The 25,656-nt window shown below is 38.6% G+C and overlaps 1 protein-coding gene across 5 annotated transcripts in view; it reads left to right on the top strand.

The window, feature by feature from the left end:
* LOC309633371 (uncharacterized protein) overlaps positions 1–25,656 on the top strand; it is a 394,758-nt gene that overhangs the window by 87,321 nt on the left and 281,781 nt on the right. For 4 of the 5 annotated variants that reach the window (XR_014247465.1, XR_014247467.1, XR_014247468.1 and 1 more), the window contains exon 3: positions 1,071–15,449. The gene's annotated coding sequence lies outside the window, so the exon portion shown is untranslated. The remainder of the gene's footprint in view (positions 1–1,070; positions 15,450–25,656) is intronic. The other variant, XR_014247466.1, reaches the window with a different exon arrangement.

Genomic DNA, 25,656 nt, shown 5'->3' with positions numbered 1-25,656 from the left:
TACAGCCTTACCATGTTTGTTACAGTGATATTTCTTAACAGCCATCTGCTAAAAAGATTTTCTCTTGGGTTATAGAGAAAATAACCTGTTTTCCTGTTGTATTCTAATTAGAGACCTTTAAGCTTTAAGATGAATATTTGCAACTAAGAACAAATTGGAGTAAAACTATTCAGTGCCCCTGGGAATCCCACAGCATCTGTTCTACAGTACTTATTCCACTTCTTTGGTGTTCCCACATCCCCCCAAAAAGTATGTTGAGATATCAACATTCATAGTCATCATTTATAATAACCATATGAGAATATTCTGAGTACTTTCTCAGATTTATATGTTTTCTTCACATTATAATTATGCTTTAATTTTCAGTTAAAATGATAAAATTCTTATCTTTTGAAATAGTTTTAGTTTTATTTTATTATATACTTCATACAAGATATATGCATATATCTTATAAATGTACATACACACATGTGTTATATATGTAGTATATCTATCCGTTTGAATGTTGGCATCGCCAGTTAGGCAACTTCACATTTATTCTTTTCAGTCTCAGATACAATATATCCTTTGCGTGCTTAAAACTTTTAATTATAGATGGCATCCATAAAGGGCATTCTTGTTATTTTTGCCTAAATTATATAGTATACAGTACACAGTAATAATCATTATCAGGCATAAGTGTGCTTATATCACCTAGTCCTTCTCCTTTTTTGGAATCTAGAATGACTCCTAATCACCTCTGAAAACCCTTAATTCATGACTTCACTATTCCTTCTTAGTCACCTTCCTTTTACCTTAGTTGCCCTAAGAGTTCAATGTACTTCAGCATTGCGTTTCAAGCTAAGAAACTCTGTGTCCTTTACTACAGTCTGAACATGACCAGTATTATTTTTCCTAAGAAGTGGACAACTTTGTTTTAAATAATCTCCCTGTCCCTCTTTGAAAAGTCCATGTGTCATCTCCTGTGTATTCCAATTTTTGTTTCCTAAATTGCATCACACTTAAATCTACATGCTAATCCAGTGGTTTACATTTGTGTTCACGTGTCTGCATTTTGTGTTTGCTTTTAGGCTTACTTCTAGATGGCAAGGTCCTGAGTAGAGAGATGCATCATCTCAGTCTGCAGAAATTCCTGGAAGAATGAACGCTCAGAAGGATGTTTACTGATCATACTACTTGATGAGTTTCCTTACTCAACTAAAGGCTCCCGTGAAAGCACATGAAGATACCTTCACGTGTTCAGGTAACTATTATACAGTATAGTCTAAAAATAAAATAAAGAGCTTAAATTTAAAATAAACACTTTGTGTGACATGCTGGAATTTATAAAGATATCTTGCTACAAATCCTAATGTAAGGAATTTATGATTTAGTTGTAAAGCCACAACTAACACGTGTGTAAGACAGCTCCCAGTACTGAACTGTATTCTATCTGCCCAAAGTGAAATAAGTATTATGGGAATGACTGAAGAAAAGAAAGGGGAGCTGGGTCTTCTGCTAGGTCATGGCATTTTCCATTTAAATCCCTCTTCAAATATTGTCTCATAAAAATATATGTAAATTAAAACTTCTGTCTTCTCCAGGAAATATGAACTAGTCATATTGCTTTCAAATCCTTTTTCCTGATAAAGTAAATATCTTCTATGGTTAAGATTGGCTTGACAGTTTCTGAGAGATAAAAATATTTCCATGAATTATATGGCAGCCTTGAAACGTGCTAAATTAACCTGTGCTAACTCGTATTTAGAAATGGAAGAATCTGAGGACTTCAGAATCTTCTCAAGGGTATAGCTAATTAGATTTAAAAGAAATAAAAACTGGCATGAATTAGGAATATACCAAAAAGCAGTTCAGTGTAGTGATGAAATATAGTAATTCAGCATTACCTTAATGCCTCAGTGACAACAGTCAATGCCTAACTGCTGTGAAATTATTAACATTTTGTACAATAAGTTTTGATGTTTGAATCATAGCTAAGATTAATATGTAGTCTGGTCCAAAGCACACAATTCTTTATATGCCTACAACCTCAATACGCCTGGTGTAAGAAGAACATCTATAAAGGAATAATCAAAGATATGCTGGCAATCTAAACACTAAATTATGTCAGATTTTTTTCCTTTTCTAAAGTAAATGTTTAAATATTATACTCTTAATGCCTTTCACTTCAAGTAAACTTGCCTAGAATTTGTAGATTTGGAGATAACAAATTAATGAAAACTTGAATTTATCCTCGAATCCAATTCCTTTCCTTCATTTTGTAAGTATAAATAACCCCAGGTAGATGTTGAGGTGTGAAAGTGGGGTACCCTTGGACTTGCACACCCCACCCTTCTTATTTCCCTTCTCTGTTCCAAACCCTCTGAACTGAGGGATTCAGATATTTGAAAAACCGAGTCTCCCCGTATCAGTGTTCCATCTCCTGTGACTGTCCTGTGGTTGTATTTGTGCCTGCCAGGGGCATTTCCAGATTGCTCTACCTTTTTCTTCTTATTTTCTTGCCACTCTCTCATCCTTCTCTTATTCAAGGTCAGTAAAAGCCAGGTAGATCAGCAGTGAAAGAAGACAGCTTTTTAATGTACATTAAAATGTCTAACCTGAGTGGTTGGCATAGACGGGATTGTTCCAGACCTGTCCTGGAAAGCTTTTCTCTCTCCACTCTTGTGTCCGTAATACCGTCCTGTAACCTCCCTCTCAGTTGCCCTTCAGGAATTACTGAGACATCACCCCCTGTCTTAGTATCTGCAGGGACATCTGAAAATTTCACATGCAGACCACCTCCAATTATGAAACTCAGTTTCCTTTTGTTAGAGGCTCTCCTTGGGAGACCCTAATCCTGTAACCTTGCTCTTTGGGACTCTCTTGTTTTTTCTCTGTAACAGCACTTTTACAAGGGTCAGGAAGGCGATGATCTGTAAAATGTCTTTCATTTTTCCCTGCTCTGTTGTGCTAATTTGGCACTTTCTCCTCTTTTATAATAGAGTACTGAGGTCCTGTTTTTCAATTAGAATTTTCTGATTAATTCTTCGTGATTTAGAGCATCTTTATCTCTTCAAGGAATCAGATTCAGTTAACCTAGAGTAACCTCAATTTTGTACACGACATAAGAAATGCTTTCTTTACTTCTACCTTTTTCATACAGTCATGCTTAGACGATTTTTTCTGGTAATCTTAGGGGAACTTAAAAGGAAGATTTAGGTAAAATATTGTAGGAGCAGAAAGCTAATTGGAATCTCAATTAAAAAATTAATTGCCATATTCTACAACAATAAAGAGGTCAAACAAATCTCCACTGTATTTTGCCAGCAATACATTTGCGTTAGAAAAATCAATAGAAGGTAATATAACAAATCAATTTAGAAAGGTTAAATTGATTTGTTAACCCTTGTGTTACCATTAGGGCCAGTGCTACTGATGGAAATAAAACTGGTTTTGACATAACTGGTCTTATTCCTGCTTTGTACTGAATGGTCTCCTAGAGTCCTCTGTAATAATTACGGGTATGCATGCAGTAAGCTATGAAAACAGTTTTTCTGAACCTTTTATGGAACTAGAGGCATGGGGTTTAGAGATTGCCCATTGAAGGTACGTGTATGTGTGTGTATGTATTTCTTATTTTCAAAATTTTGTAGACATACATGATGTATTTTCAACCAGAGACCAGTGAAACACCTGCCACACATTTCTCTTTCCTCTGTTCATCCATTTTTGGGCACCAGTATTTGGAAGAACACAGGCTCCACTTGAAATAATCCAAGTTGGTTGGTTTGCCAGGACAATTCCACAGTAAAAGGGGAAAATGGTTTGTAGGCACGCTGCTTAAGAACTTCCTTGACAGTCCTTTTTCCACTTTGCTCAATATCTCCTTGCAAAATATTTCTCATTATTAGTTTTCAACATTTCCTCTAGTACTTTATTAAAAAATATGCCTACTAACACCCCAGTGATCACTATAATTTGAGCAATTCTGTCATGAGTAGGATTTCCCTCTACGAAGTTTGTTAATCTTGACCATATCCCCTCACAGGTCTTTTGATGTTCTTTTACCAGCAGAAATACTTTTTTCTTTTCCTATTATCTATAATGATTTAGAAATTTATACATGTGATAATGGAGGCATTTAATTGAGTGTGTATTTTTCCTGAAGCCAAATTTAAATGTTTTTCTGGGAAATCTGTTTCCATAGGCATTCTATTACTTGAGGGTTTACATCAGACTCCCCCAGAATATTTTCTCATCCTGGGCACCATCATCTACCACAGGGGCTAGCAAGCTATTTCTGAAAAGGGCTTCTGTGTTTGCTTTCTCGCTGCTGCAGTAACAAATTACTGCTAATTTAGTGGTTTAAAACAACACACATTTTTTTTCTGCTACAGTCCTGGTAGACAAAAGTCTAAATTGAGTCTAACAGAGCTAACCTCAGGGAGTCATCAGGGCTGGTTCTCTGGAGACCCTGAGCGGAGAGTTCATCCACTTGCCTTTTTCAGCTGCTAGAGGCCACATGGACACTATGGTCTCCTGCTTTCATCTTCAAATATCCTGTAGTCTCTCATCTCCTGCTTCCCTCTCATCTGGACCCTTGTGATTACTTGGGACCCACCTAGATAACCCCAGATACTCTCTCCATTTTAACATCCTTAATCACATCTGCAATGTCCCTTTTGCCAGATAAGGTAACATTCTCAGGTTCTGGGGATTAGGATATGGACATTTTGGGGGATGGGGGAGTATTAATTAGCCTAGCACAGCCAGATCGTAAATGCTTAAGGCTTTGCAGGCCACAGTCTTTATCACATATTCTTCTTTGTTTTATTTGTTTACTTGTTTGTAACCCTTTAAAAATCTTAAAACCATACTTAACTCATGGGCCATATAAAAATACATTACCAGCCAAATCTGGCCTAAGGGCATTAGTTTACTGGCCACTGGTCTACATAAGTCTGGTTTTTATTTAATTCTGTTTATGGATGTACAAATCCTTTGTTACACCACATAACCGTACTGGAGATATTAACATCTTATTTGCCACACCATACAGCGTGTATTTAAAGAGTCTTTTTCTTTCCAACATACCACACAGTCTCAGTGATGACAATGGTGACTAGAATTAATATTATTTTGTCAATTCTGGATTCCATCTGGTTTGCAAATATAACTACACTGTAAAGCAAGTTTTTACAATTGACAACTTTCAGTCGTCATTATAACACCATCTGCATCCCCTAATATTTCTAAGAGGTGTTTTTCCTTTATTTGTCCATTCCCAGCCAATCGTACCATTGGTGAGATAAATTTTACTTTCATCCAGAAGACAATGAAAACCACACTGTCCAATGACAACCTGCCATAAGTTTGGTTTACCTTAGATTTCCCATGGTTGGTCTTCCTTAGCCTGACTCTCCAGGACTCCAGTCACTTCAAATACACTCCATCCTGCTCTCAGCATTGTTGACAGAGGTGAGGTTCCCACAGAGTCATTATCCTGTTAATTCATCCAATTAGATATTCATTGTCCCTCCAGACCAATTTTCTAAATGTGGCCTGCTTCCTGGAAGAGAACTTCCTCTGTGTCATTATGAGAATTTTCAAGTCCTTTACATCATGACGAAAAACCTAAAATAACTGATCATACCCTAAGAGCAGTTCCTAACACACCTGGGTCACAGTGGGACCAGTGTTGATCAAGCCATTGCATACGCCACTGCTTTACACACTAACGAATCTCGTACCGTTTGAAAAAGTGCCCTGCACCAAACAAACATTGTGTGTCCTATGAGACTGTCATCTGGGGCTATTCTAACCCCATAACAGCTCTAGCTGGGAATGCCATTCGTCTTCCTATTCCGGTGGAATGGAGGTGACCTGACCGTAATTTTAGCCACCAAATCACACCCAAATCCGTCTTTTTGGTGACTGTCTACAGTCCATTTCCACTGTCTTTAAGTAAATTCTATGTTTCCTCCACAGACCAGTGGTGACATACTGGCCAGGCAGCTCCATTCCGCTTTTCATCACATTAAGGCTGCTGTCTTAGCAGTTCCATGTTCAAGCTTTATTTATGGCCACCCAGAGTGCAGAATCTCTGTTGTTCAGCCTTCCACTCTGCCCAGTGTGTTGGTAATATTTCCTCCATCTAATCTGATAATCAACCAGACAAATCCATGTGGCTGACGAACTGGGAACCAGCTGTATATGACTCCTGTAAGTTGCATCACCTGAGGGCACCTTCTCACTCCTCTACTCAAGATGATTGAGATGAACCCTTTAGGTGGAACTTGTAATTCAGCAATAGTCTATTTGTTCTTCTCCAGAGAGGACAGCTCCCAGAAGTTTTTCCCCAACATTGATCATTAGTACCAGATCTGAGACAGGTAGGAGTGTTGTTCTAGTGCTTCATACACTTGGGGGAAGTGGAATGGTTTGCCCACCCCCAATTGTAATAGAATTCTACGAGCCTCTTCCCTATGCTAGGATCTCCTGCTATTTCCATTTACTCCCTCTTTTAACCTCCCCTTCTCTGTGGTTGAGCTTTCCAGATCAGCAGAAACACTACTTACCCACAAAGATAATAACAGCAGACTAGCTCACACTTCTCCCGAGCCCCACTTCAAGGCAGATACTGTAAGTTTAGACAGGAGAGGAATCAAGATTTTCCTTCCCACTGAGGAATGGAGATGCATTCAGAGCTTGTTAAATTTACCTACAGAGGGAAGAAGTTAGACCTACCCCTAAAGAACACTTACAAATACACGTTTTCAAAGGCGGTGGTTTAAATGTCATTCACATCTCTTGCTGACATGTAAATTTGAATCCAGGCCTAGAACAACACACCAAGCAAAATGAAAGAGAGTTTTTATGGGGTGATGAAGGAGTGAAAGCAGCTGGCTTGCGATCCCGTCACTCAGTTTACCAGAGCAGGGGCCGCTGGCAAAAAGAAGAGTGACGCACCTGCTGACCTTGTTACTTGGACTACAGGTAAATAGACTAGAGGGGTGGTATTTCTCATGTGAAGAGATGTTATCTACTGAATAACTTTAGTAGGGTGCCCCTTGCTAAGGATGGCTTACAGTAAGGGAGCAAAGAATCCATGAGGCATGTCTCTCTAGAAACATGTAAACAACCCTAGGATAAAAAAAAATGAAATCATTCATAACTGAAATATTTCTAAGGAACTCCTAAAATCCTACGTCCAGACCTCATAGTTATCCTGGGCCAGGCAGCACAGGTCACCTGTGAGAGGCAGGACCTAGGGAAGAACTCGAGCTGGTCTGGACCACTCTGCTTTCTCATTTGTTTCATTGCCTGTATCCTTGAACTTATTAGGAACAGCTGTAACACTTGATATTAGATATATGGATGGTTCTTGTGAATCTGACTTGAAAATCTGATCTGTTTTTCTCTAATTTCTTTTTTGTAAATTTTTAAATAAAATTGCATATATTTAAACATAACAACATGATGTTTTGGTATACATATACATAGTGAAGTGATTACTACAGCCAAGGTAATTAGCATACGTATCTCCTCATGGTTACCTTTTTCATTACCCGAAATCTACTCTCTCAAGAGGTACCTCAGGTGGGAAAGATACAAATCGTGTAACTGTATCCTCTCCAGCCTCAAACTGGGTTGTTCTTTACTATCCAGTTTATCTGAGGCCCAGAGGCCTGTCCATACAGTAAAGCCATTGAATGTCTAAATGCTTTCCCGAGGGTCTGGACCTAACTCATCATCAGCTTAAAAATGGATAGCTAGTGGGAAGCAGCCACATAGCACAGGGAGATCAGCTCAGTGTTTTGTGTCCACCTAGAGGGGTGGGATAGGGAGGGTGGGAGGGAGACGCAAGAGGGAGGGGATATGGGGATGTATGTATACATATAGCTGATTCACTTTGTTATACAGCAGCAACTAACATACCCTTGTAAAGCAATTATACTCCAATAAAGATGTTTTAAAAAAAACAAAAACAGTACGGCCAACTTAAAAATCGCTTCAAAATTTAAAAGGCTAGATCTCATGTTAAGTATTCCTACCATAATAAAATTTTAAAAATTTAAAGTATAATGTTGGTATTTAGTATACATTAAGTGCTTAATAAATATTAATTCCTTGTCAAAAAAAAGAGTCCAGACTCCTCCCACGCTTGAGACTTGCCCTTCCTCCTGTAGCAAGATTTTGGCATTTGCAGGGCCTGTGGCTGATTTCCAAGTGCCATGGGCCTGATCCGTGGAATCTGCGTGGGAACCAGGCAGCTTACTGTGGCACAGCTGGGAAAGAAGGGTGGGTCTGACCACCCAGGAGCAGAGGAGACGGGGTCCTCAGACGGCTCCGTGGTTGGCCACAGGGGCAGAGAAGCACCACCTCCCGTATATAACAGAACCGCCCCGACCTCCGCAAGGTACCCCTCGTGGTGTATTCTCCAGCATACCATTTCCAATTCAGAGTTAAATCTGTCACATTGCCCCTTCCATCTTCTAATCCCTTCCCCGATACCCTCTAAGACATGATGGAATTTTCTGACCTCAGAATTTTCTAATGCCTTTTTTTATCAAGAGAGCAATCTTGATTACTGCCAAGCAATGTACCAACGATTACCCTTCAAATCTGGTGTAGTGAGTGACTTTCTCATGTAGCTTAGAATCTCAAACCCAAAAAGTCACCACTGGGTGGCATGTGTCAGTTTGGGACAAAGGCTCCTGTCTGCACACGTGGTCTGCTATTACCTGAGCAGATAGGTCATAAGTACCTCCTAGGAGTGCCTGTGCCATTTACCCCCGTAAAACGTTCAGTTGTTTCTGCTAAGACCACATGCAAATTCAGGCCTCTTCATCTTGATTTTGGGAAGCGGGCACAATAAAATTCCTAGATGAGAATGATAATTTTACCAAAAGCAAACAGACTTGCTAGTCTCTGAAGTTCTTTATTAGCAGGCCCTTGGGAAATAATGATTAACTTCTCATAATTAGATTGTTATGTTTGGTTGCTCTGGCCCTTTTAACTTCTGGGAATGTTACAGAATCACTTGGTCCATGAATTTCATCAGGGTTTATGCACTAGACACCATTCATCACTAAGGTGTCACACCAGTGGTCCTTACCCCCTCCCCCCAAAACACTTCTTCTGAGAAGCAGTTACCATGATATCCTTAATGTCCTATACTGACTTGTCCTCAAGGGTTTCCAGTTCTAACTCAAAGATGATGCCAACATACCATGACATTTAGATATACTTTTGTCACCCAGTAAATGTATACTGGGACTTCCATTTCATAAGAATACAACTTTTGCCTGACTGACTTTCAAAACTGGAATCACACAGAAGAGGAACCCAGGTCTGTAATGTAATAGAAGCTCACCTTCAGCTGTTGTTCTTCCTAAGTCATCTTCATCGCCGTCGTTACAGTGGAGAATTCAGAGGAAACCCCTTGGTGTCTCAGCCATTATGCCTTCAAAGTCTGAAAGGCAAGTCTTGCTGCCAGTATCAACCTGATATAACACCAAGGATCAGAACATCAAATCAGAGTCACACAAATTATAAGATCTTTTCCAATATCACGCTCTCTTAAGAATTTCTAGGGTACTAGTAATGGAGATGCACATATGAAGAAGCTTAGCTCCCAAGTTTTTTTTTCATATCATGCATCTTCTAAGCAAATATACAGAAGGTGCTGTCTCAGTCATAAAGCACCCCAGTATTTTTGGAGACAATAACATAGGTCACATGGCATTTTCCAGGGACAGCCATAATTCATAGATTTCTATTATTTAAATTATACATATAAATATGTATATACATATATTTACCATAAGACAGACAGATTCTGCTATAAGCGTTTCAGAGATAATGGCTCTCCTGCCAACAGAAACCATTTACTGTTGACCCTTGAACAACAGGAGTTTGAACTGGGTGGGTCCATTTACATACAGATTTTTTTCCATAGTAAATGTTACAGTACCGCAAGATCCAAGGCTGGCTGAATCTGTGGATGAGGAACTGCTGATATGCAGGAACCACAGATACACAGGACCAACTCTAAGTTAAATTAGCACCCTTAAATATCGTGACCCCCGTTAAATCAATCGTCCTTCTTAAATCTATTGATGCTCATTAAACCAACCAAACGCCCTAGGTCTCCTGAGCCTGATTCAATCAACCCCCTTAGGTTTCCTGACCCCCATTAAATGAATATGCCTTCTGAAGTCTCCTGACACCCATTAAGAAGGATGATTGATTGAATTAGGGTCACCATATGTAAGAAGGCAGATTGAATCAAAGGGAGTGCTCCCAAGCACCCCCTAGGGTACAGCCGGGGGAGGGGGGGGGGGCTTGGTGTGTGGTGGTGGTGTGGTGCCATCCCTTGTAGGGGGGAGTTTGGGTGCCCCGTGGGGGGCCTGTGCACCCCCTCGTGTACAGCAAGTGCAGGCACGGTCCATGTCCCTAACCCCCAATGTGTTGTTCAAGGGTCAGCTGTAGTCTGTTCCCAAAGAAGCCTGCCATTAGTATGTTTACAAGAAGGGTAAATCGGGTCACCTGCCTTTTTCGCCCCTAGAGCTTTCCCCGCCATTTCCTAATCCTCCAGCCAGACAAAGCAAAGGAAGGGTTTAAGGATTGTAGGTATGCAAACTTTTCTAATGCTTCTTTTTCCTATGCTAGCAGTAATTTCTGTTTTTATAGTGTTTCTGAGAGGTAGAAAAATGAAAAAAATCTTTGCTAACTTCCTCGAATACTGATCAGTTTTTAATATAGTTTTTGCTTCTATGTAGTTGATTATCATGTTAATATTCTTAGGCAAACTCTGATAGCCAAGTCCATCTATGCTTTTAAAAGTAGGTTTTAATAAAAATCAGTATGTGTTAGGATGATAGATAGCATCAATTCTCAACATATTTTTATACTTTTAACCCTCACTTCTTGGAAAATCTTATTTTTAAAAATATCAATGTTGGCAAACTTGACTTTGAAGTTTATTTTTCAAAACAACCAAAAAAATTTAGATCATGCCTGATGAATATAGTTTTGGTTAATTAAAATGAGTTTTAGAATATTAAGTCTAAATCCAGAGGTTAAGATAATAGGGGAAATTTTGTCACAGTCCTTATTAATTTGCTGTGAAGTTCAATTCATAAAATGGAAGCAATATGCTTTTATTTTAAATTTTTCTAACACATACAACTGATTATATTTTTGTGGTACCCATTGAAGAAATCACAGTTTAAGGAGATAAAGTGATTTATCAATCTTCTAATATATGATATATAAATAATATAATACACATCTATACATACACACAAATACAAACTTTATGGCCTAGGTGAGGTAAGGTTATAGTATATTGTTTTGAGTGACTATTTTTTCTCATAAAAATTTGCTGAAGAGCTCAGAATAATGAAATATAATTTTATACATTTGTTATGATTAAATAAATAAAAATTATTGTATTTCCGTGGAAAAGAAGGGCCAAATGAATGTTAGGATGAATTCAGGTAAGACCATCTTCAGAAACTTCCGTATAATAGTAACTGTTACTTAATCTTTTGGCATATTACAAAATACAGTACTATCTTATGTATTAGATTTTGAGTTATATGTTATTCTGCAATAGTAACCTAAAGATAACAATTCTTAAAAATTAAGATTCATTTAAGAATACTATTGATACTCGTTTTGAAATGAAATCGGACATTTCAGTGAAAAATATTTGTATAGGGTTGAATAGCTCATGAGGAAAATCTTCATGTTATGTTAAAAATAAACTACCCATACATCTTTCTTTGGGTAAATGTGGCAAAAGGACATTTCAGAAACAGATGAAGTGACAATGGGATTGTAAATTCCCCTCTGCTCACATTCTCACTCTCAAATGAAAAGGTGAAAATAACAAGGAAGCCCTGCCTTCCTTTGCTTACTTGCTCTCTAAAAAGTCTGCCTGCTCTCCGCACATCTGCAGGCATTGGGTAGAGAGTAATGAAGTTTTCCACCTTAATTTAGGAAACGCAGAGTCTGGATTTAGTCTGGGAGCGCTGGGAGCTGAAGTTTCAGGAGGATCACTTGCTGGATTAATGTAATGCAGCTGTAATTCAGTAAATGGTATCTCATTGCTCAAAAACTGTTCTTTAATTTTAAATAAAATAGTACTAAACTAACTAAACACGAACAGGATTTCTAAAAGGAGTAAACAAGTCTCTAAACAGCCACGTGCATATTCCTCAGCCGAATGTTGTAAAAAACAAAGCAAAATAGCCCTTAGAAAATCATTCTTTTACATGAAAAAGTAGTGTTAATAAAACACCAAATTGAATTCTGTCTACAGTAATCTCTTAGCAACTTGTTAAATACGTATGTAAAATGCTGTTAACTTCTATTAAGATCTTATTTTCTGACGAAAAATATAGTCTTTTCCTTATGTGAAAAGTGAGTGGGGTTGGATAGATGATCTTCTGGTTCATTTCCAGTTTAGAACAAAAAAAAAGTCTAAGGATGAAATGGATAAGATACTTAATGACGTACTTGTAATGTGTTACATATGTTTGAGAATATACTGGAATGTATGAGCATTTTTCCTGTTATTAGCCAGTTCTCCAGGGCTAAGGGGTAAGAAGATCATAATCACTTTACTAAGTGACACCTGGCATGTGATTAGGAAACACGTTTAGCACAAGGACTTCTTCCTGCTAAATCATTACGAATACACTGATGATCATTTTGTGCCTACCCAGCTCACTCACTTCTTCCCACATGATGTCAAAATCTAACAGAGTATTTTAGGAAATCCACAAATCCAAGAATGCTTTTGCTTTTGTTATGCTAGTGTCAGATTTCAAATCAGGGTAGTGCAGTTGAAGAGGCAAGAAAACTGAAAGGTGCATTGAATAACCTTTTCAAGGGACTTTTTCAAGGACAAAACCCATGCTTGACTAGATGATTTAATTGATACATTTATTAAAGAGATACTGATAATCTAGTCTATGCCTGGCTCTGGGGATATAACTTGAAAATATGGTTTCTTGTCTGAAGGATTTTATAAAATTTTTGAGGGGACAAATAAGTAGATTTGAGAACGCAGCTGTATTTTGTCGAATCAGACATTAATGAGATTTGCAAAATGTGAAACAATCTCACTTCTAATCAGATTTATATGTGGTTTTGAGGAATATTCTTCTATTCCATGAAAATATTTTATTTATGTTAACTTTTAATGAGTTTATTAATGTTATTTTAAATATACTATAAGATTTTTTAAAATTATTATTTTAAATTATAGAAATGATAAATATCAATAGATGTAACCCACATAAACAAAAGCTCTAGGGGGACCCTAATAAAATTGACTAATTTAAAGGATTCCTTAGACCTCAAAGTTTGAGAACCTCTGTTTTTATAACAATGGTTCCTTCTCGAGCAATAGGATTTGAGAGCGATGAAATTTGAAAGGTTAAAGGATACTTTTTTCACCTATTTTTCTGTATGCCTTGTTTTCTCATTTGTTTCCCAGATCCTGTTTTGCAGTTTTTTAGATCCCACCCAGTTTATCTTCAACTGCTAATTTTATGTGCTATTTAGACATCATTGAAGGGTACTTATTTTTCCAATTGCTGAAAATACTACAATATAAATGAATTTGCTATGCTAATTCAACAGAGACTGAAAAAGATTTATTCCAAAAATTATTCCTCCTAATCCTTGAAGAAATGTGTGCTCTCTTTTTGAGATATCCTTAAAGCACAAAAAAGGTTTTAAAATATAGAAAGTGCATAGAGGTGAGGGAAATAATTCTCTAATCTTACCAGGAATATTTACAAGATGATTACTTAAAACAGGTTCTCAGACCTGGGAGAAACTTCCTTCCAGCTGGAATTATATCTTACAGGTGTATTGATCAGCAAGTTTTTTTCACATTACTAAATTTAATAAATAGTTTTAATGAGTGAAAATACAAGTAGTATTCTCTACCAGTAGTGTGGGGTTTTTGTTGTTGTTGTTCGTATGTATATACTAGGTTCATTTCGAAAAATTGTTTTATTTAAAGATTTGATTGGGGAGCTGGAGTTTCACCTCAGCCCATTTATTACATCATCCGACCAGTAAGTATTTACTGGCAGCCTTCTGGCTATATAAATCTTGAACATGAATGGCAGGAATAAAAAAATGACTACATTACAACACTGAGTATTTGCAGTCAAGCAATACAACCCAGTGTTTGAGTCTAAAATCCCTATGGAAAATCAAACTACAGGTAGTTGTCCTAAAGCAAAGAGGGACCTGCCTGTGTTATATTCTAAAAAATAGTTGTTATTCTATTAATTAAATATGTAACATGCACTAGTATATCAAACTACATGCATTTCATCACGAAGAAATTGACAAATGCTTCTTTCAGTAGTCTTAGAATAGTAGTTGAACTGCAGTTTCTTCAGGATTACTTGGGCTGGATAGAAAATACCAATCAAATATGAACACAGAGTACCAAAGGTAGTGTAAATTATCAAATATTAGATTAGTAAACACACATCTTCATTTTCTTTAATTTGTGAAGATTTTCCTCTTCTGTCTCTAAAAATCATACAACAACAGTACATTTTCTATAGGAAAATAATTATTCAGCCTCTGTTTTGGGTTTAAGACACTAATATAAGTATGTAACCATATTAAAACAGGTTTAAATATAATTACTTTAGAAAATACATTGCACTTACTGTGTCAACCTCCAAAATATATCCGCTATTGGAGGAATTGTTATGTGACAATGCTTCTCTTCAGATCTGATTAAAGTATAAAATATATTGCCAGAATCATCTTCTCTGTTTTATCTAAAACCCTCTAAATATGACTATATAATCCCATGGGAGTTTTTGAGTCATGTGAACCCTGCTGTAATACTCCTATGTATGGTTCTTAATTTAATGAAGTTAAGCTTGACAGCCAGAACTGCATATAAACAAGTTGTTTCTGTGAATGAGCATTTTAATTATTGGTTTTACTCAGTACACATCCGTGAAGTTAATAAAGTACTCTCCTTGTCATCAAGTCTATTACAAGAGAGACTCAATGAGAAAGATATTTCATTTTTACAATTAACTAACAGCTCACTTCCCTATGCCCCACAGATATATTTTAATTTTGTTGTGTATCGATTAAAGTATGTCAAGGGTGAGAATACAATAAGTAAGCCAGTATCCCAATTAAGAATGTGATTTTGCAGATTTAAAAACCATGGCTTCATTTATATTTAATTGACAGGAACTAAAATAATGCAATGCATTTCTCATAATCAAGAAAGGAAAAAAATGTTCCTTTTTTGTCTTTAACTCTGCAGTAGTAATTTTAAACTCTGAACACTTGAGAGGAAAAAAAAAAAGATGCCATCAGCAATTGAGCTCTGAATACTTCACAGCTGCTTGCTCCTCAACCCAGATTACAGAGCGATAATGAAGACCGTCCTCATGATTCAGGTATGAATGGATTTCCCCCACCTGACTTAGTAGTTTATTCCAATGGTTTTATTTTCTATCTTTAATTGCATAGTCTTGATGAAGGGATCAGAAAGTCTCGGGTTGAGACTCAGTGCTGTTTCACGCTGCCTGTGCGGTGCTGGGGAATGTACCAAACCACTGGGGGATCTGGGGGATGGGCAGTAGTACCTCATCAGTTCATTTGTGAATTAGATAAGACACTGAACATTAAGCACTTTGTCTGGTGTTTGGTGCATAGTAGGCGCTCAGCATTGTTGACTTTCTTCCCTTGTTCAGTTTCCCTGATTTCACGGAGAGGAGTCACAGACGTCCCTCCCCCTTGGCTTCTCTTCCGGGGGTCATTCCTTTGTGGATTCTGAAACGATAGTTTTACAGGCTTGCTATAAAGTACTTACACCTCGAGTACTCACAACTTTGTGGATGAGCTCTTTGGAGACAGAACAGTATGGAGGTTCCCTAAAAAACTAAAAATAGAACTACCATACAACCCAGCAATCCCACTACTGGGCATATACCCTGAGAAAACCATAATTCAACGAGTCATGTACCACAGTGTTCATTGCAGCACTATTTACAATAGCCAGGACATGGAAGCAACCTAAGTGTCCATCGACAGGGGAATGGATAAAGAAGATGTGGCACATATATACAATGGAATATTACTCAGCCATAAAAAGAAACAAAATTGAGTTATTTGTAGTGAGGTGGATGGACCTAGAGACTGTCATACAGAGTGAAGTAAGTCAGAAAGAGAAAATCAAATACCATATGCTAACGCATATATATGGAATCTAAAAAAAAAAAAAAAGGTTCTGATGAACCCAGGGGCAGGACAGGAATAAAGATGCAGACGTAGAGAATGGACTTGAGGACATGGGAAGGGGGAAGGATAAGCTGGGGCGAAGTGAGAGAGTGGCATGGACATATATACACTACCAAATGTAAAATAGATAGCTAGTGGGAAGCAGCCACATAGCACAGAGAGATCAGCTCGGTGCTTTGTGACGACATAGAGGGGTGGGATAGGGAGGGTGGGAGGGAGATGCAAGAGGGAAGAGATATGGTGATATATGTATATGTATAGCTGATTCACTTTTATACAGCAGAAACTAACACAACATTGTAAAGCAGTTATACTCTAACAAAGATGTTAAAAAAAAAAAAAAGAAATAGGGTTATGATCGATCTTACGTCACACAAGACACACGGATACAGAAACCTACCTGAATCTGAAGCCATTCTGCTGCTTTTCTGTTCTGCTGTGGGTCTCATGCAGCAGCCAGTGTGCTAAGCATAACGTGGGTGGATTTAACCCAAGTTTCTAAGAGCTGCTTGGGGAAATGACACATTATAGAAAAGACATCGGTGTCATCGCTGTTTTATTGTTTTAACCGTAGAAATCTCTTAATAGCGTCTAATACTCTATATTTTCCCTATACTGTCACTTTGCCTTTTTTCCTCACCATCTAAACCAAAGTGTGACTTAGGGTACTAAAATAAAAGCTTTCCCAGTGTTTACAGCTACTGATGTCACTGAAAAATATAAAACCATGAGACAAAACTTTAAAAGATGTTTTTATCCTTCATCATCTCCCCTCATTCCATCTGCACCTACACTTCCCTACTACCCTTTCATCCCCATGGAAGAAATATATCTCCTGTTCATGTCCAACCACTTTGGTAACACTTCCTCTCAGTGGTCTTCAAAAGATTATTTTTTGTGCCTGATAAAATCATTTAAAAAATACTTTTAAACTGGAAGACTTAAAAAACATTTTTAACTTTAAATCAAAATATTTTATCATGTGTTTACATGATTGACACAGATTCAATTTACCATGTTGTGCAAATATTGACAATTTAAATTATATATGTTACATTAGTCTTTTAATATTTAACAAAGTGCAAATGAATCCAATCAAGAAGCTGGTCTTTAATCAGAAAGTTGACATTTCCCTTTTATCACCATGAACCTGTATTTCCATTACTTTGCCCCAAAAGTAGTTTATCTTATAGTAATATATTTTATTCTTAAATTATCTTATTAATTGGCAATAAATACATACTCATATACACAAAATAAAAGTAGATACTTTTTTTTAAGTTTCTTATTACCATAAATCTCTAAGTGTGAACATTTTTCTTCTGGTTTGAATTATCATTGCTATTATTATTATTACCACAAATTAATCAAGCTGACAAATTTTAAATTAAATACATAGAACATATTTGATGAAAATTTTAGTTGGAAATTACCATTTAATTAGAAAAATGGAGCCTTATAATAAATTTATTAATTCACATGCTGGAACGAGTCATTCCATCATCAATTCTATTACTATTTTTAGGTGCTACTACAAATACAAATTCTGAGAACCTCTTTCCAAGTGATACACTAACAATCCCTGTGGGATATATTATTACATTTATTTTTAATGTTATATCAGCTGATGATTCTGTTAGGTAATACTAAAATTTTGAAAATGAGGAATTGGAAAACTTATGATTGCAGAGTAGTTTAGTATCCAGTCATAAGAATCATTCATTATTTTCAGTACCACAGCCAATATTGAGAACTATCCTTTCATTTGGACATGCGTGTTCCCTGGAGAAACATGCCTGGGTGTAAATAGGAGGAGAATGGTTATCAAGAAGTCAGGGGAAAATTGATCCGGCATGTGGAAGTTGAGGATCTAAAATTGATTCCCGTTAAGACCATCTCTGCCTCAGTCACCAGCAGAATGTATCTGTGCTCCTAGGAGGGTCCAGACTCCAGTGTCAAGACTACAGCAAAATGTCCCTTTTCCCCTTTGCACGCCTCACACTCTTCTCTGTCTTTAGTCTTTGTCTGCTCTACTGATTTTTCAATAAAGTCAGTCCTTTGTAAACAAGGGCCGAGCATCTGCAGATTCAACCAACCTCAGGTCAAAAATACTAGAACAAAATTTCCAGAAATTTCCAAAAAGCAGAACCTGGCTTTGCTGCGCACCGGCAACTATTTACATAGCGCTTGCATTGTATTTACAACTCTGTATGTAGCATTTACATTGTATTAGGTATCATAAGTTATCTAGAGATGATTTAAAGTCTATGGGAGGATGTACGTGGGTTATATGCAAATATACACTGCTTTATACAGCAGATTTGAGTGTCTGTGGATTGGTGTCCATGGGGTTCCTGGAACCAGTTCTTGGAGGGACTACTGTATGTAAAATTGCTTGATTTCTCCTTCATAAAGCATAAAACATCCCCCTGAGCTATATCCCACTGTAGTCACTTTCCTATCTCTTTTAAGAAATTAAAAAAATATATTACTCCAAATTTGATTTTATTACCTTACATCCACTTCACCTGTTTTCTAGTTACTGGTCTCTCTAGGACATTGACATTATGTTTATTAGCATCACCAATGACCTCCTTATGAATGTAGTTATACAGATGCTCAAGTCCCTTATATGAAATGGTGCGTGTTTGCATGTAACCTACGCACATCCTCCCATAGACTTTAAATCGTCTCTGGATAACTTATGATAGCTAATACAATGTAAATGATATGCAAATGGTTGTCAATACAATGTATATACTCTGTAAATAGTTGTTGGCATGCAGCAAATCCAAGTTTTGCTTTTTGGAGCTTCTTGGAATTTTTTTTCAAATATTTTTGATCAGAGTTGCTTGAATCCACATATGCCAGAACCCTCTGATACAGAAGGCTGACTTTATTGAAAAATCAATAGAGCAGACAAAGACTAAAGACAGAGAAGAGTGTGAGGCGTGCAAAGGGGAAAAGGGATATTTCGCTGTAGTCTTGACTGGGGTCTGGACCCTCCTAGGAGCACAGATACATTCTGCTGGTGACTGAGGCAGAGATGGTCTTAACGGGAATCAATTTTAGATCCTCACCTTCCACATGTACTTGGTCCTAAAGCTGATCTGCCGGATCCATTTTCCCCTGACTTCTTGATAACCATTCTCCTCCTATTTGCAAATAAACCTTTGCACATCCTCCCATACACTTTAAATCATCTCTGTATTACTTATAATACCTAATTCAGTGCAAATGCTATGTAAATAGTTGTAAAGACCATGTATGTGCTATGTAAATAGTGGCCAGCCCAGAGCAAATCCAAGTTTTACTTTCTGGAACCTTCTGGAATTTTATTTTTACTATTTGCGATCTGCGGTTGGTTAAATCTGCAGATGCAGGACCTGCAGATATGGAGGGCTGATGGTATATCTAATAGACACTTTCTTTTCCTTTACTACGTTCTCTTCATTTCGTCATATAACATATCTATTGAGTCTACACTCTGTGTCTAGGACTACATTTGGGGGAAGGGATACAGCAATAAGAAAGTGAAGATGTCCAGTGGAGGGGCACTGTGGACCATCTTCTCCCTTTGGGACAATTAATCTAACATTCAGTTTACAGTAAGAAGAGCCTGGGCATTGAGAGCCCAGGTCAAATGCCTGAAGCTATATGTCCAAGAAATGGTGGACCTGGGAGGCACCAGACAGCCTGCTGCCAGAGTCCATACCCTTCCCTGTTCCTCTATGGTGCCTCTCAGACCACTGCTCAGTTGTTTACATGTTTCAAAGATCCACAGGAAACCAGACATCTTGTGAAATTCTAATGAAATATTCTGGGGGCTTCCCTGGTGGCGCAGTGGTTAAGAATCCGCCTGCCAGTGCAGGGGACACGGGTTCGATCCCTGGTCCGGGAAGATCCCACATGCCGTGGAGCCACTAAGCCCGTGCGCCACAACTACTGAGCCTGCACTCTAGAGCCCATGAACCACAACTACTGAGCCCGTGTGCCATAACTATTGAAGCCCATGCACCTAGAGCCCAGGCTCTGCAGCAAGAGAAGCCACCGCAATGAGAAGCCCGTGCACCGCAATGAAGAGTAGCCCCCTCTCGCCGCAACTAGAGAAAGCCCAAGTGCAGCAACCAGGACCCAACACAGCCAAAAAGAAAAAGAAATATTCTGTTTATCCTGGCGACATTGGTCTCGCGGTACCTGGAGGTACAGCGTCTGCCACCTGCTTCCTTCACTGAGCACACTCACTCCACGGAAGGTGAAAGGGGCCTGGAGTCAACAGCGTTTCTCCCACAGAGGTAACTCCTCCTCCTCCAGAGTTTGTGACGCCCAGACAGACAAGGTCTCCTTTTGCATTTGGCTGTTGCCTGAAGTGCTGGACTCAAGGGCTCAGTTCCTTCTTTCTGCAAAATGTCCTGAGTGAAATCAATACAATGCCAAAGCGGAGGGCTTGAAACTGGTCACTGAAGGAGGCTGTGCAGTCCTCCTAGTTCTGGAGGACAAGGGAGTTGGCAGGTTAGCCTCCTTCCCTACAGTGCTCTGGGAGAGCTTCCTGGTCTTTCAGTTAAAAAAAAAAAAACAACTACATCATCCTCATGCTGACTTTAAAAAATGCACAGCCTAAAAGTTGAGGGTTAGGGCTTCCCTGGTGGTGCAGTGGTTGAGAATCTGCCTGCCAATGCAGGGGACACGGGTTCGAGCCCTGGTCTGGCAAGATCCCACATGCCGCGGAGCAACTAGGCCCGTGAGCCACAACTACTGAGCCTGCGCGTCTGGAGCCTGTGCTCCGCAACAAGAGAGGCCGCGATACTGAGAGGCCCGCGCACCGCGATGAAGAGTGGCCCCAGCTCGCCGCAACTAGAGAAAGCCCTCGCACAGAAACGAAGACCCAACACAGCCATAAATAAAAAAAAAAAACAAATAAAAGTTGAGGATTATGTTTTATTTGGCGGACAAAACTGAGCACTTAAGCCCAGGACACAGCATCTTGAACAGCTCTGAGGGGCTGATCTGAAGAGGTCAGGGAGGAGCGGGGATTGTAGGGGGTTTGCAACAAACACCGGGTAGTCAGGACAACAAAAGTTTACTGTTAATTAAAGAAAACCAGACATCTCAAGTTAAGGTATTTAGTGCTTTTATGTGTACAAAGGTGCAAGAGTCTGGGCTCACTGAAATCATTCCTTTGATGCGCACCTCAGCTCTCTGGGGCCAGTGTCCTGTGCTTTCTCATCCTGGGTCTGCTAAGGGTGTACTGTCGTCGGGGGGGGGCTGCAGTGGCTGAGGGCCAGAAGGCGGGCCTCCTGTTTCCATCCTGAGTCCCCTCAGGCTCCCTGTTGCGGAGGCTGCAATGTGATGGCTTGACGGCTGCAGCACTGTGTTTACTGATATGGCAGCAACATTCTTTCACTGACGCTCAGAATTGGGTGTGTTAGGTTGGGGAGACCTGGCAAAGCAGGAGGTACAGTTATATTATGTCAGATATGGCATAGTCCACTATGGCTCCGTAGCTCTGATTATTCCCCCCTCTAACTCCACAGCTTAGCTAGGCGTACCTCCAGCAGGGAAAAAGCCCTCTGACACCAGGGAGATAAATTAGTGGCTAAATAGATAGATACAGGACTGATTAGGAAGCATACTTATCAAAATACGCAAAAGGATAATATTTGGGTGATGGGCTACTATTGCTTAGCTGTTTTTGCCTATCATATGTATTTCTGTATTACAATTTACTTTAAAAGTACATAAATGATATACACACGGTAACTATTATAAATAATCTATAATTTTCTATTTTCTACACATCCAAAAGCTGTTTTCAAAAAGTTATGTAGCGGGACATGTGTTCCCACAGTTTCAAGTTCCTGCATTATTTTATAAAATAGGAACTTCCATGTTTTGAGAAATTTGGGAAGAAATCTACTGTGCTCTCTACTTGGCTTTTCTACATGGGGTCATTTACATGCTTAGTGAGACTGCAAACTCTGCATCCTTTGGTCTCCATTTCTTCCTTGGCTTAATTTAAAGATGTCATGGCCTCTGCACATAGAAGGACTCTATCCTTCTCCTCTGAACGTTGCACACCAGGAATGTGGTGCCTGCCATGAGCTCCACGCAGCTGGTTGGGTGCATGAACTGTATTTGGAACACTGAATCCACACGTGCAAATCCCATGGTCTTGACTTGAAGTGAATCAGAAAGGAGGGGGAGACATGATGTGCTGCCCTACCTGCCAAAAAGCCATCCTTTAGTTGGTCCATATCACTGCCCATGACCTCCTGCAAAGTCCCCTGATGTAAACCTCAGCGAGCTGTGGAATTCCACGTGCATTCAGTTTATAGGCTTATGGCACCAGCAAAGCAGAGGCACACAACAAGGAAGACAGTAATCAAATAGAAGAGATGTGGAGAGGATCTAAAAAAAATAGAAAGACCCAATTTTCATTTTAAATTGAATGGAACTGTTAGGTCATTGTGAAACTAACTATTTACCCCAAATTTAATATATTTTAGGTTTTAAATACACTAGACTGCACCTAACCTAAAAACGAACTTACCAATATCATGCTCTTGCTTTAATTTTATCTCTTTCTACCTCTTCAATATCCTTTGACATACGTTTCCCTAGTCTTTTTTTTTTTTTTTTTTTTTAATCTCTTGTTTTGAAATTACAGTGGGACAAAAGGCAGAGAGCCCCTCGCTGGAAGTTGCACTGTAGCAGCGGGTGAGCAGACAACAACTTAACCCTCTGCCCACCTTTGTGTACATGGTGATTCCTCCCTTGAAAGGTGACATGCAATTGTAGAGGAAAGAATTAAAGAGAATGGCACATAGCAAGCAATGAAGCTTCTGGTCATGGAGGGACCAATCCCTTAAATATTTTATAAAAATCACTCTTATCCTTCCATGGTGGCTCTTTTCAGAAGCTGCTTGTCATTTTTAACTTAAACTTGGGCTATTTAGAACTCTCTTTAATGTTTATCACCTTATGAATACAAACATACTTTCAACATATCGTTTCTTACTTGCCTATTTTTTCCAGTAACTTCATGCTGAGTACGATCCCTCTAATACTCATCCCTTCTATGTATTTTCTTCCCCATCGCATGTTAGGAAAAAGTCCTGATTATGCATAAAAATGTTTCTGATACATAAATATATATATATATATCAGAAACATATACACACACACACACACACACTTTTAAGTTATCATCCATGGTCACACTTCTAACTATTAAAGGGAAGAAAAACATTCCACCCAAAACATGAGGTAATAAAATATATTAATACAATGTATAAATATATATAATAAACATGTAATAAAATAATAAATATATAAAATGTAACATTACAAAGTAGATAAACCCTCATCTGGCAGACTTAAACTAAGTTACAGTTATCCCAAATGTTATAACTAGGTCAGATTACATTTTGTTTATGTCTTTTCCAAGAGATACACACACACTCAATCCTAAATGCTGAAATTTTCTTATTTTGTGGTTTGAATGTTCATTCTTCAGAGCATAGTTTAATCTCTCTGAAATCTTAATTTCTGGACATGAGAGTATTTCAATGAAAGATAGTTATTAAGAAACTGCCCTGAGCAGAAAATGCATCAATTAATACTACTAAAAATATGATGGAATGTTTAATTCATTCTTGGACATGTAAGAAGCAGGGTATTTGGAACTTTGACATATATAAAACCATATTAGCAAGGATGTTCTCTGATAACAATAAAATGTATCAGTTTGCCCACAAGTAAGAAGTAAAGGTACTGGTATTCCTGTGTCATTTATCATCTGCAATCATGTAACTAATGCATGGCTTTTCCTTTCACTCTAAGATAGACTCTCTGCTTGATGATAGTTTACATGGCCAAAGATAATTCAATCTGAAGAGAGTAAAGACCAAAGGAATTAATTCAGAAATCTTCACTAGAGGATTTAAATAAAAAACAGAAGCCGTCATAAAACTTTTTGATAAGCAGGAGTTTGGAAGTCCAGGAAAGGGGCTGGCTTCAATTGCAGAGATATTTGGTGTATAGAGATGCTCTTGGTGAAACTTCAGGGCCATGAAGGCGAGCTCCAGGTGTGGGAGGGCTGGCGTCAGTGGAGAAGGACTCATTCTGGGCAACTTTAGTCCACAAGCATCAATTTAGCACTTACTATCCATTCAACACATCTTGAATTGTGGCAGTCAGTATTCTAGGTACTAGAAACAAAACAATGCACAAAGCAGACACAAGACCTACTCTCAAGGAACCAGCTTTTTACCAGGGGAAAGTATATACATATCAAAAGATGTCAGTGCTATGCAGGTAATTAAGGTAGGGTAATGATACTGAAAGCTACTTGAGACCTGTTTTAGATATGGTAGCTTTAAAAGTATGCTAGCCAGGATGCTGTCAAGAAACAAATGGTCTGCTGCAACAGGGCCATTGAGCAATGTTTAATAAGGGGGAGTTTTTATAAAGAAAGATGTGGGTAGGGGTAAGAAAAGCTGGGTAAGTTCCTTGGGCTGAGAGCTGAGGGGCCATTAGCACCCCAAGTCTGAAGAGGCATGTAGAGGGCATGGTCAGAGAATCCCACACAGGGTAAGTGTGGGACAGGAGTGACAGGAGCTGCCGGACTTTGGGAAGGAGAACACCTGGGGAGAGGCAGGAGGGATGCGGGAGAGGAATGGCCGAAGGTCAGCCCTTTTGTCCCACTCCTGAATCTCTCACTGACCAGGTCACAGGGCAAGGAACCAACGGAGGCAATCCACACAGTCAGCCTCTGAGGGGCAGAGCAAGTGCAGCATGGCACAGAGTGGCAACACAGAAGGCCTTTCTCAACAGGCGACATTTAGTCTAAAGCTGAACACCTAACAGAAAATACGGATGTAAAGGTCTGGGATGGGAAGGCGCTGCGAGCTGGCGACCCCGAAACTATTTACAACACTTCTTCTTAAAAAAAAATTTTTTTAATGGAAGTGTAGTTGATTTACAATGTTTCAGGTGTACAGCACAGTGATTAAGTTACTTGTATATATATTCTTTTCCCTTATAGGTTGTTACAAGATACTGAATGCAGTTCCCTGTGCTATGCAATAGGTCCTTGTTGGTTTTCTATTTTATGCATAGTAGTTTGTATCTGCTAACCCCCAAATCCTAATTTATCCCTCCTCCAATTCCCAGTTTGTTTTCTATGTCTGTGAGTCTATTACTGTTTTGCATATAAGTTCATTTGTATCATTTTTTAGATTCCACATATAAGCGATATCATACGATATTTGTCTTTCTCTGTCTGACTTACTTTACTTTGTATGATCATCTCTAGGTCCATCCATGTTGCTGCAAATGGCATTATTTCATTTTTGTTTTTTA

The sequence above is a fragment of the Balaenoptera borealis genome (genome assembly GCF_965194805.1).
Source record: "Balaenoptera borealis genome assembly, chromosome: 8".
Taxonomy (NCBI): domain Eukaryota; kingdom Metazoa; phylum Chordata; class Mammalia; order Artiodactyla; family Balaenopteridae; genus Balaenoptera; species Balaenoptera borealis.
The sequence above is the reverse complement of the archived record's forward strand: the minus strand, read 5'-3'. Positions and strand labels throughout refer to the sequence as shown.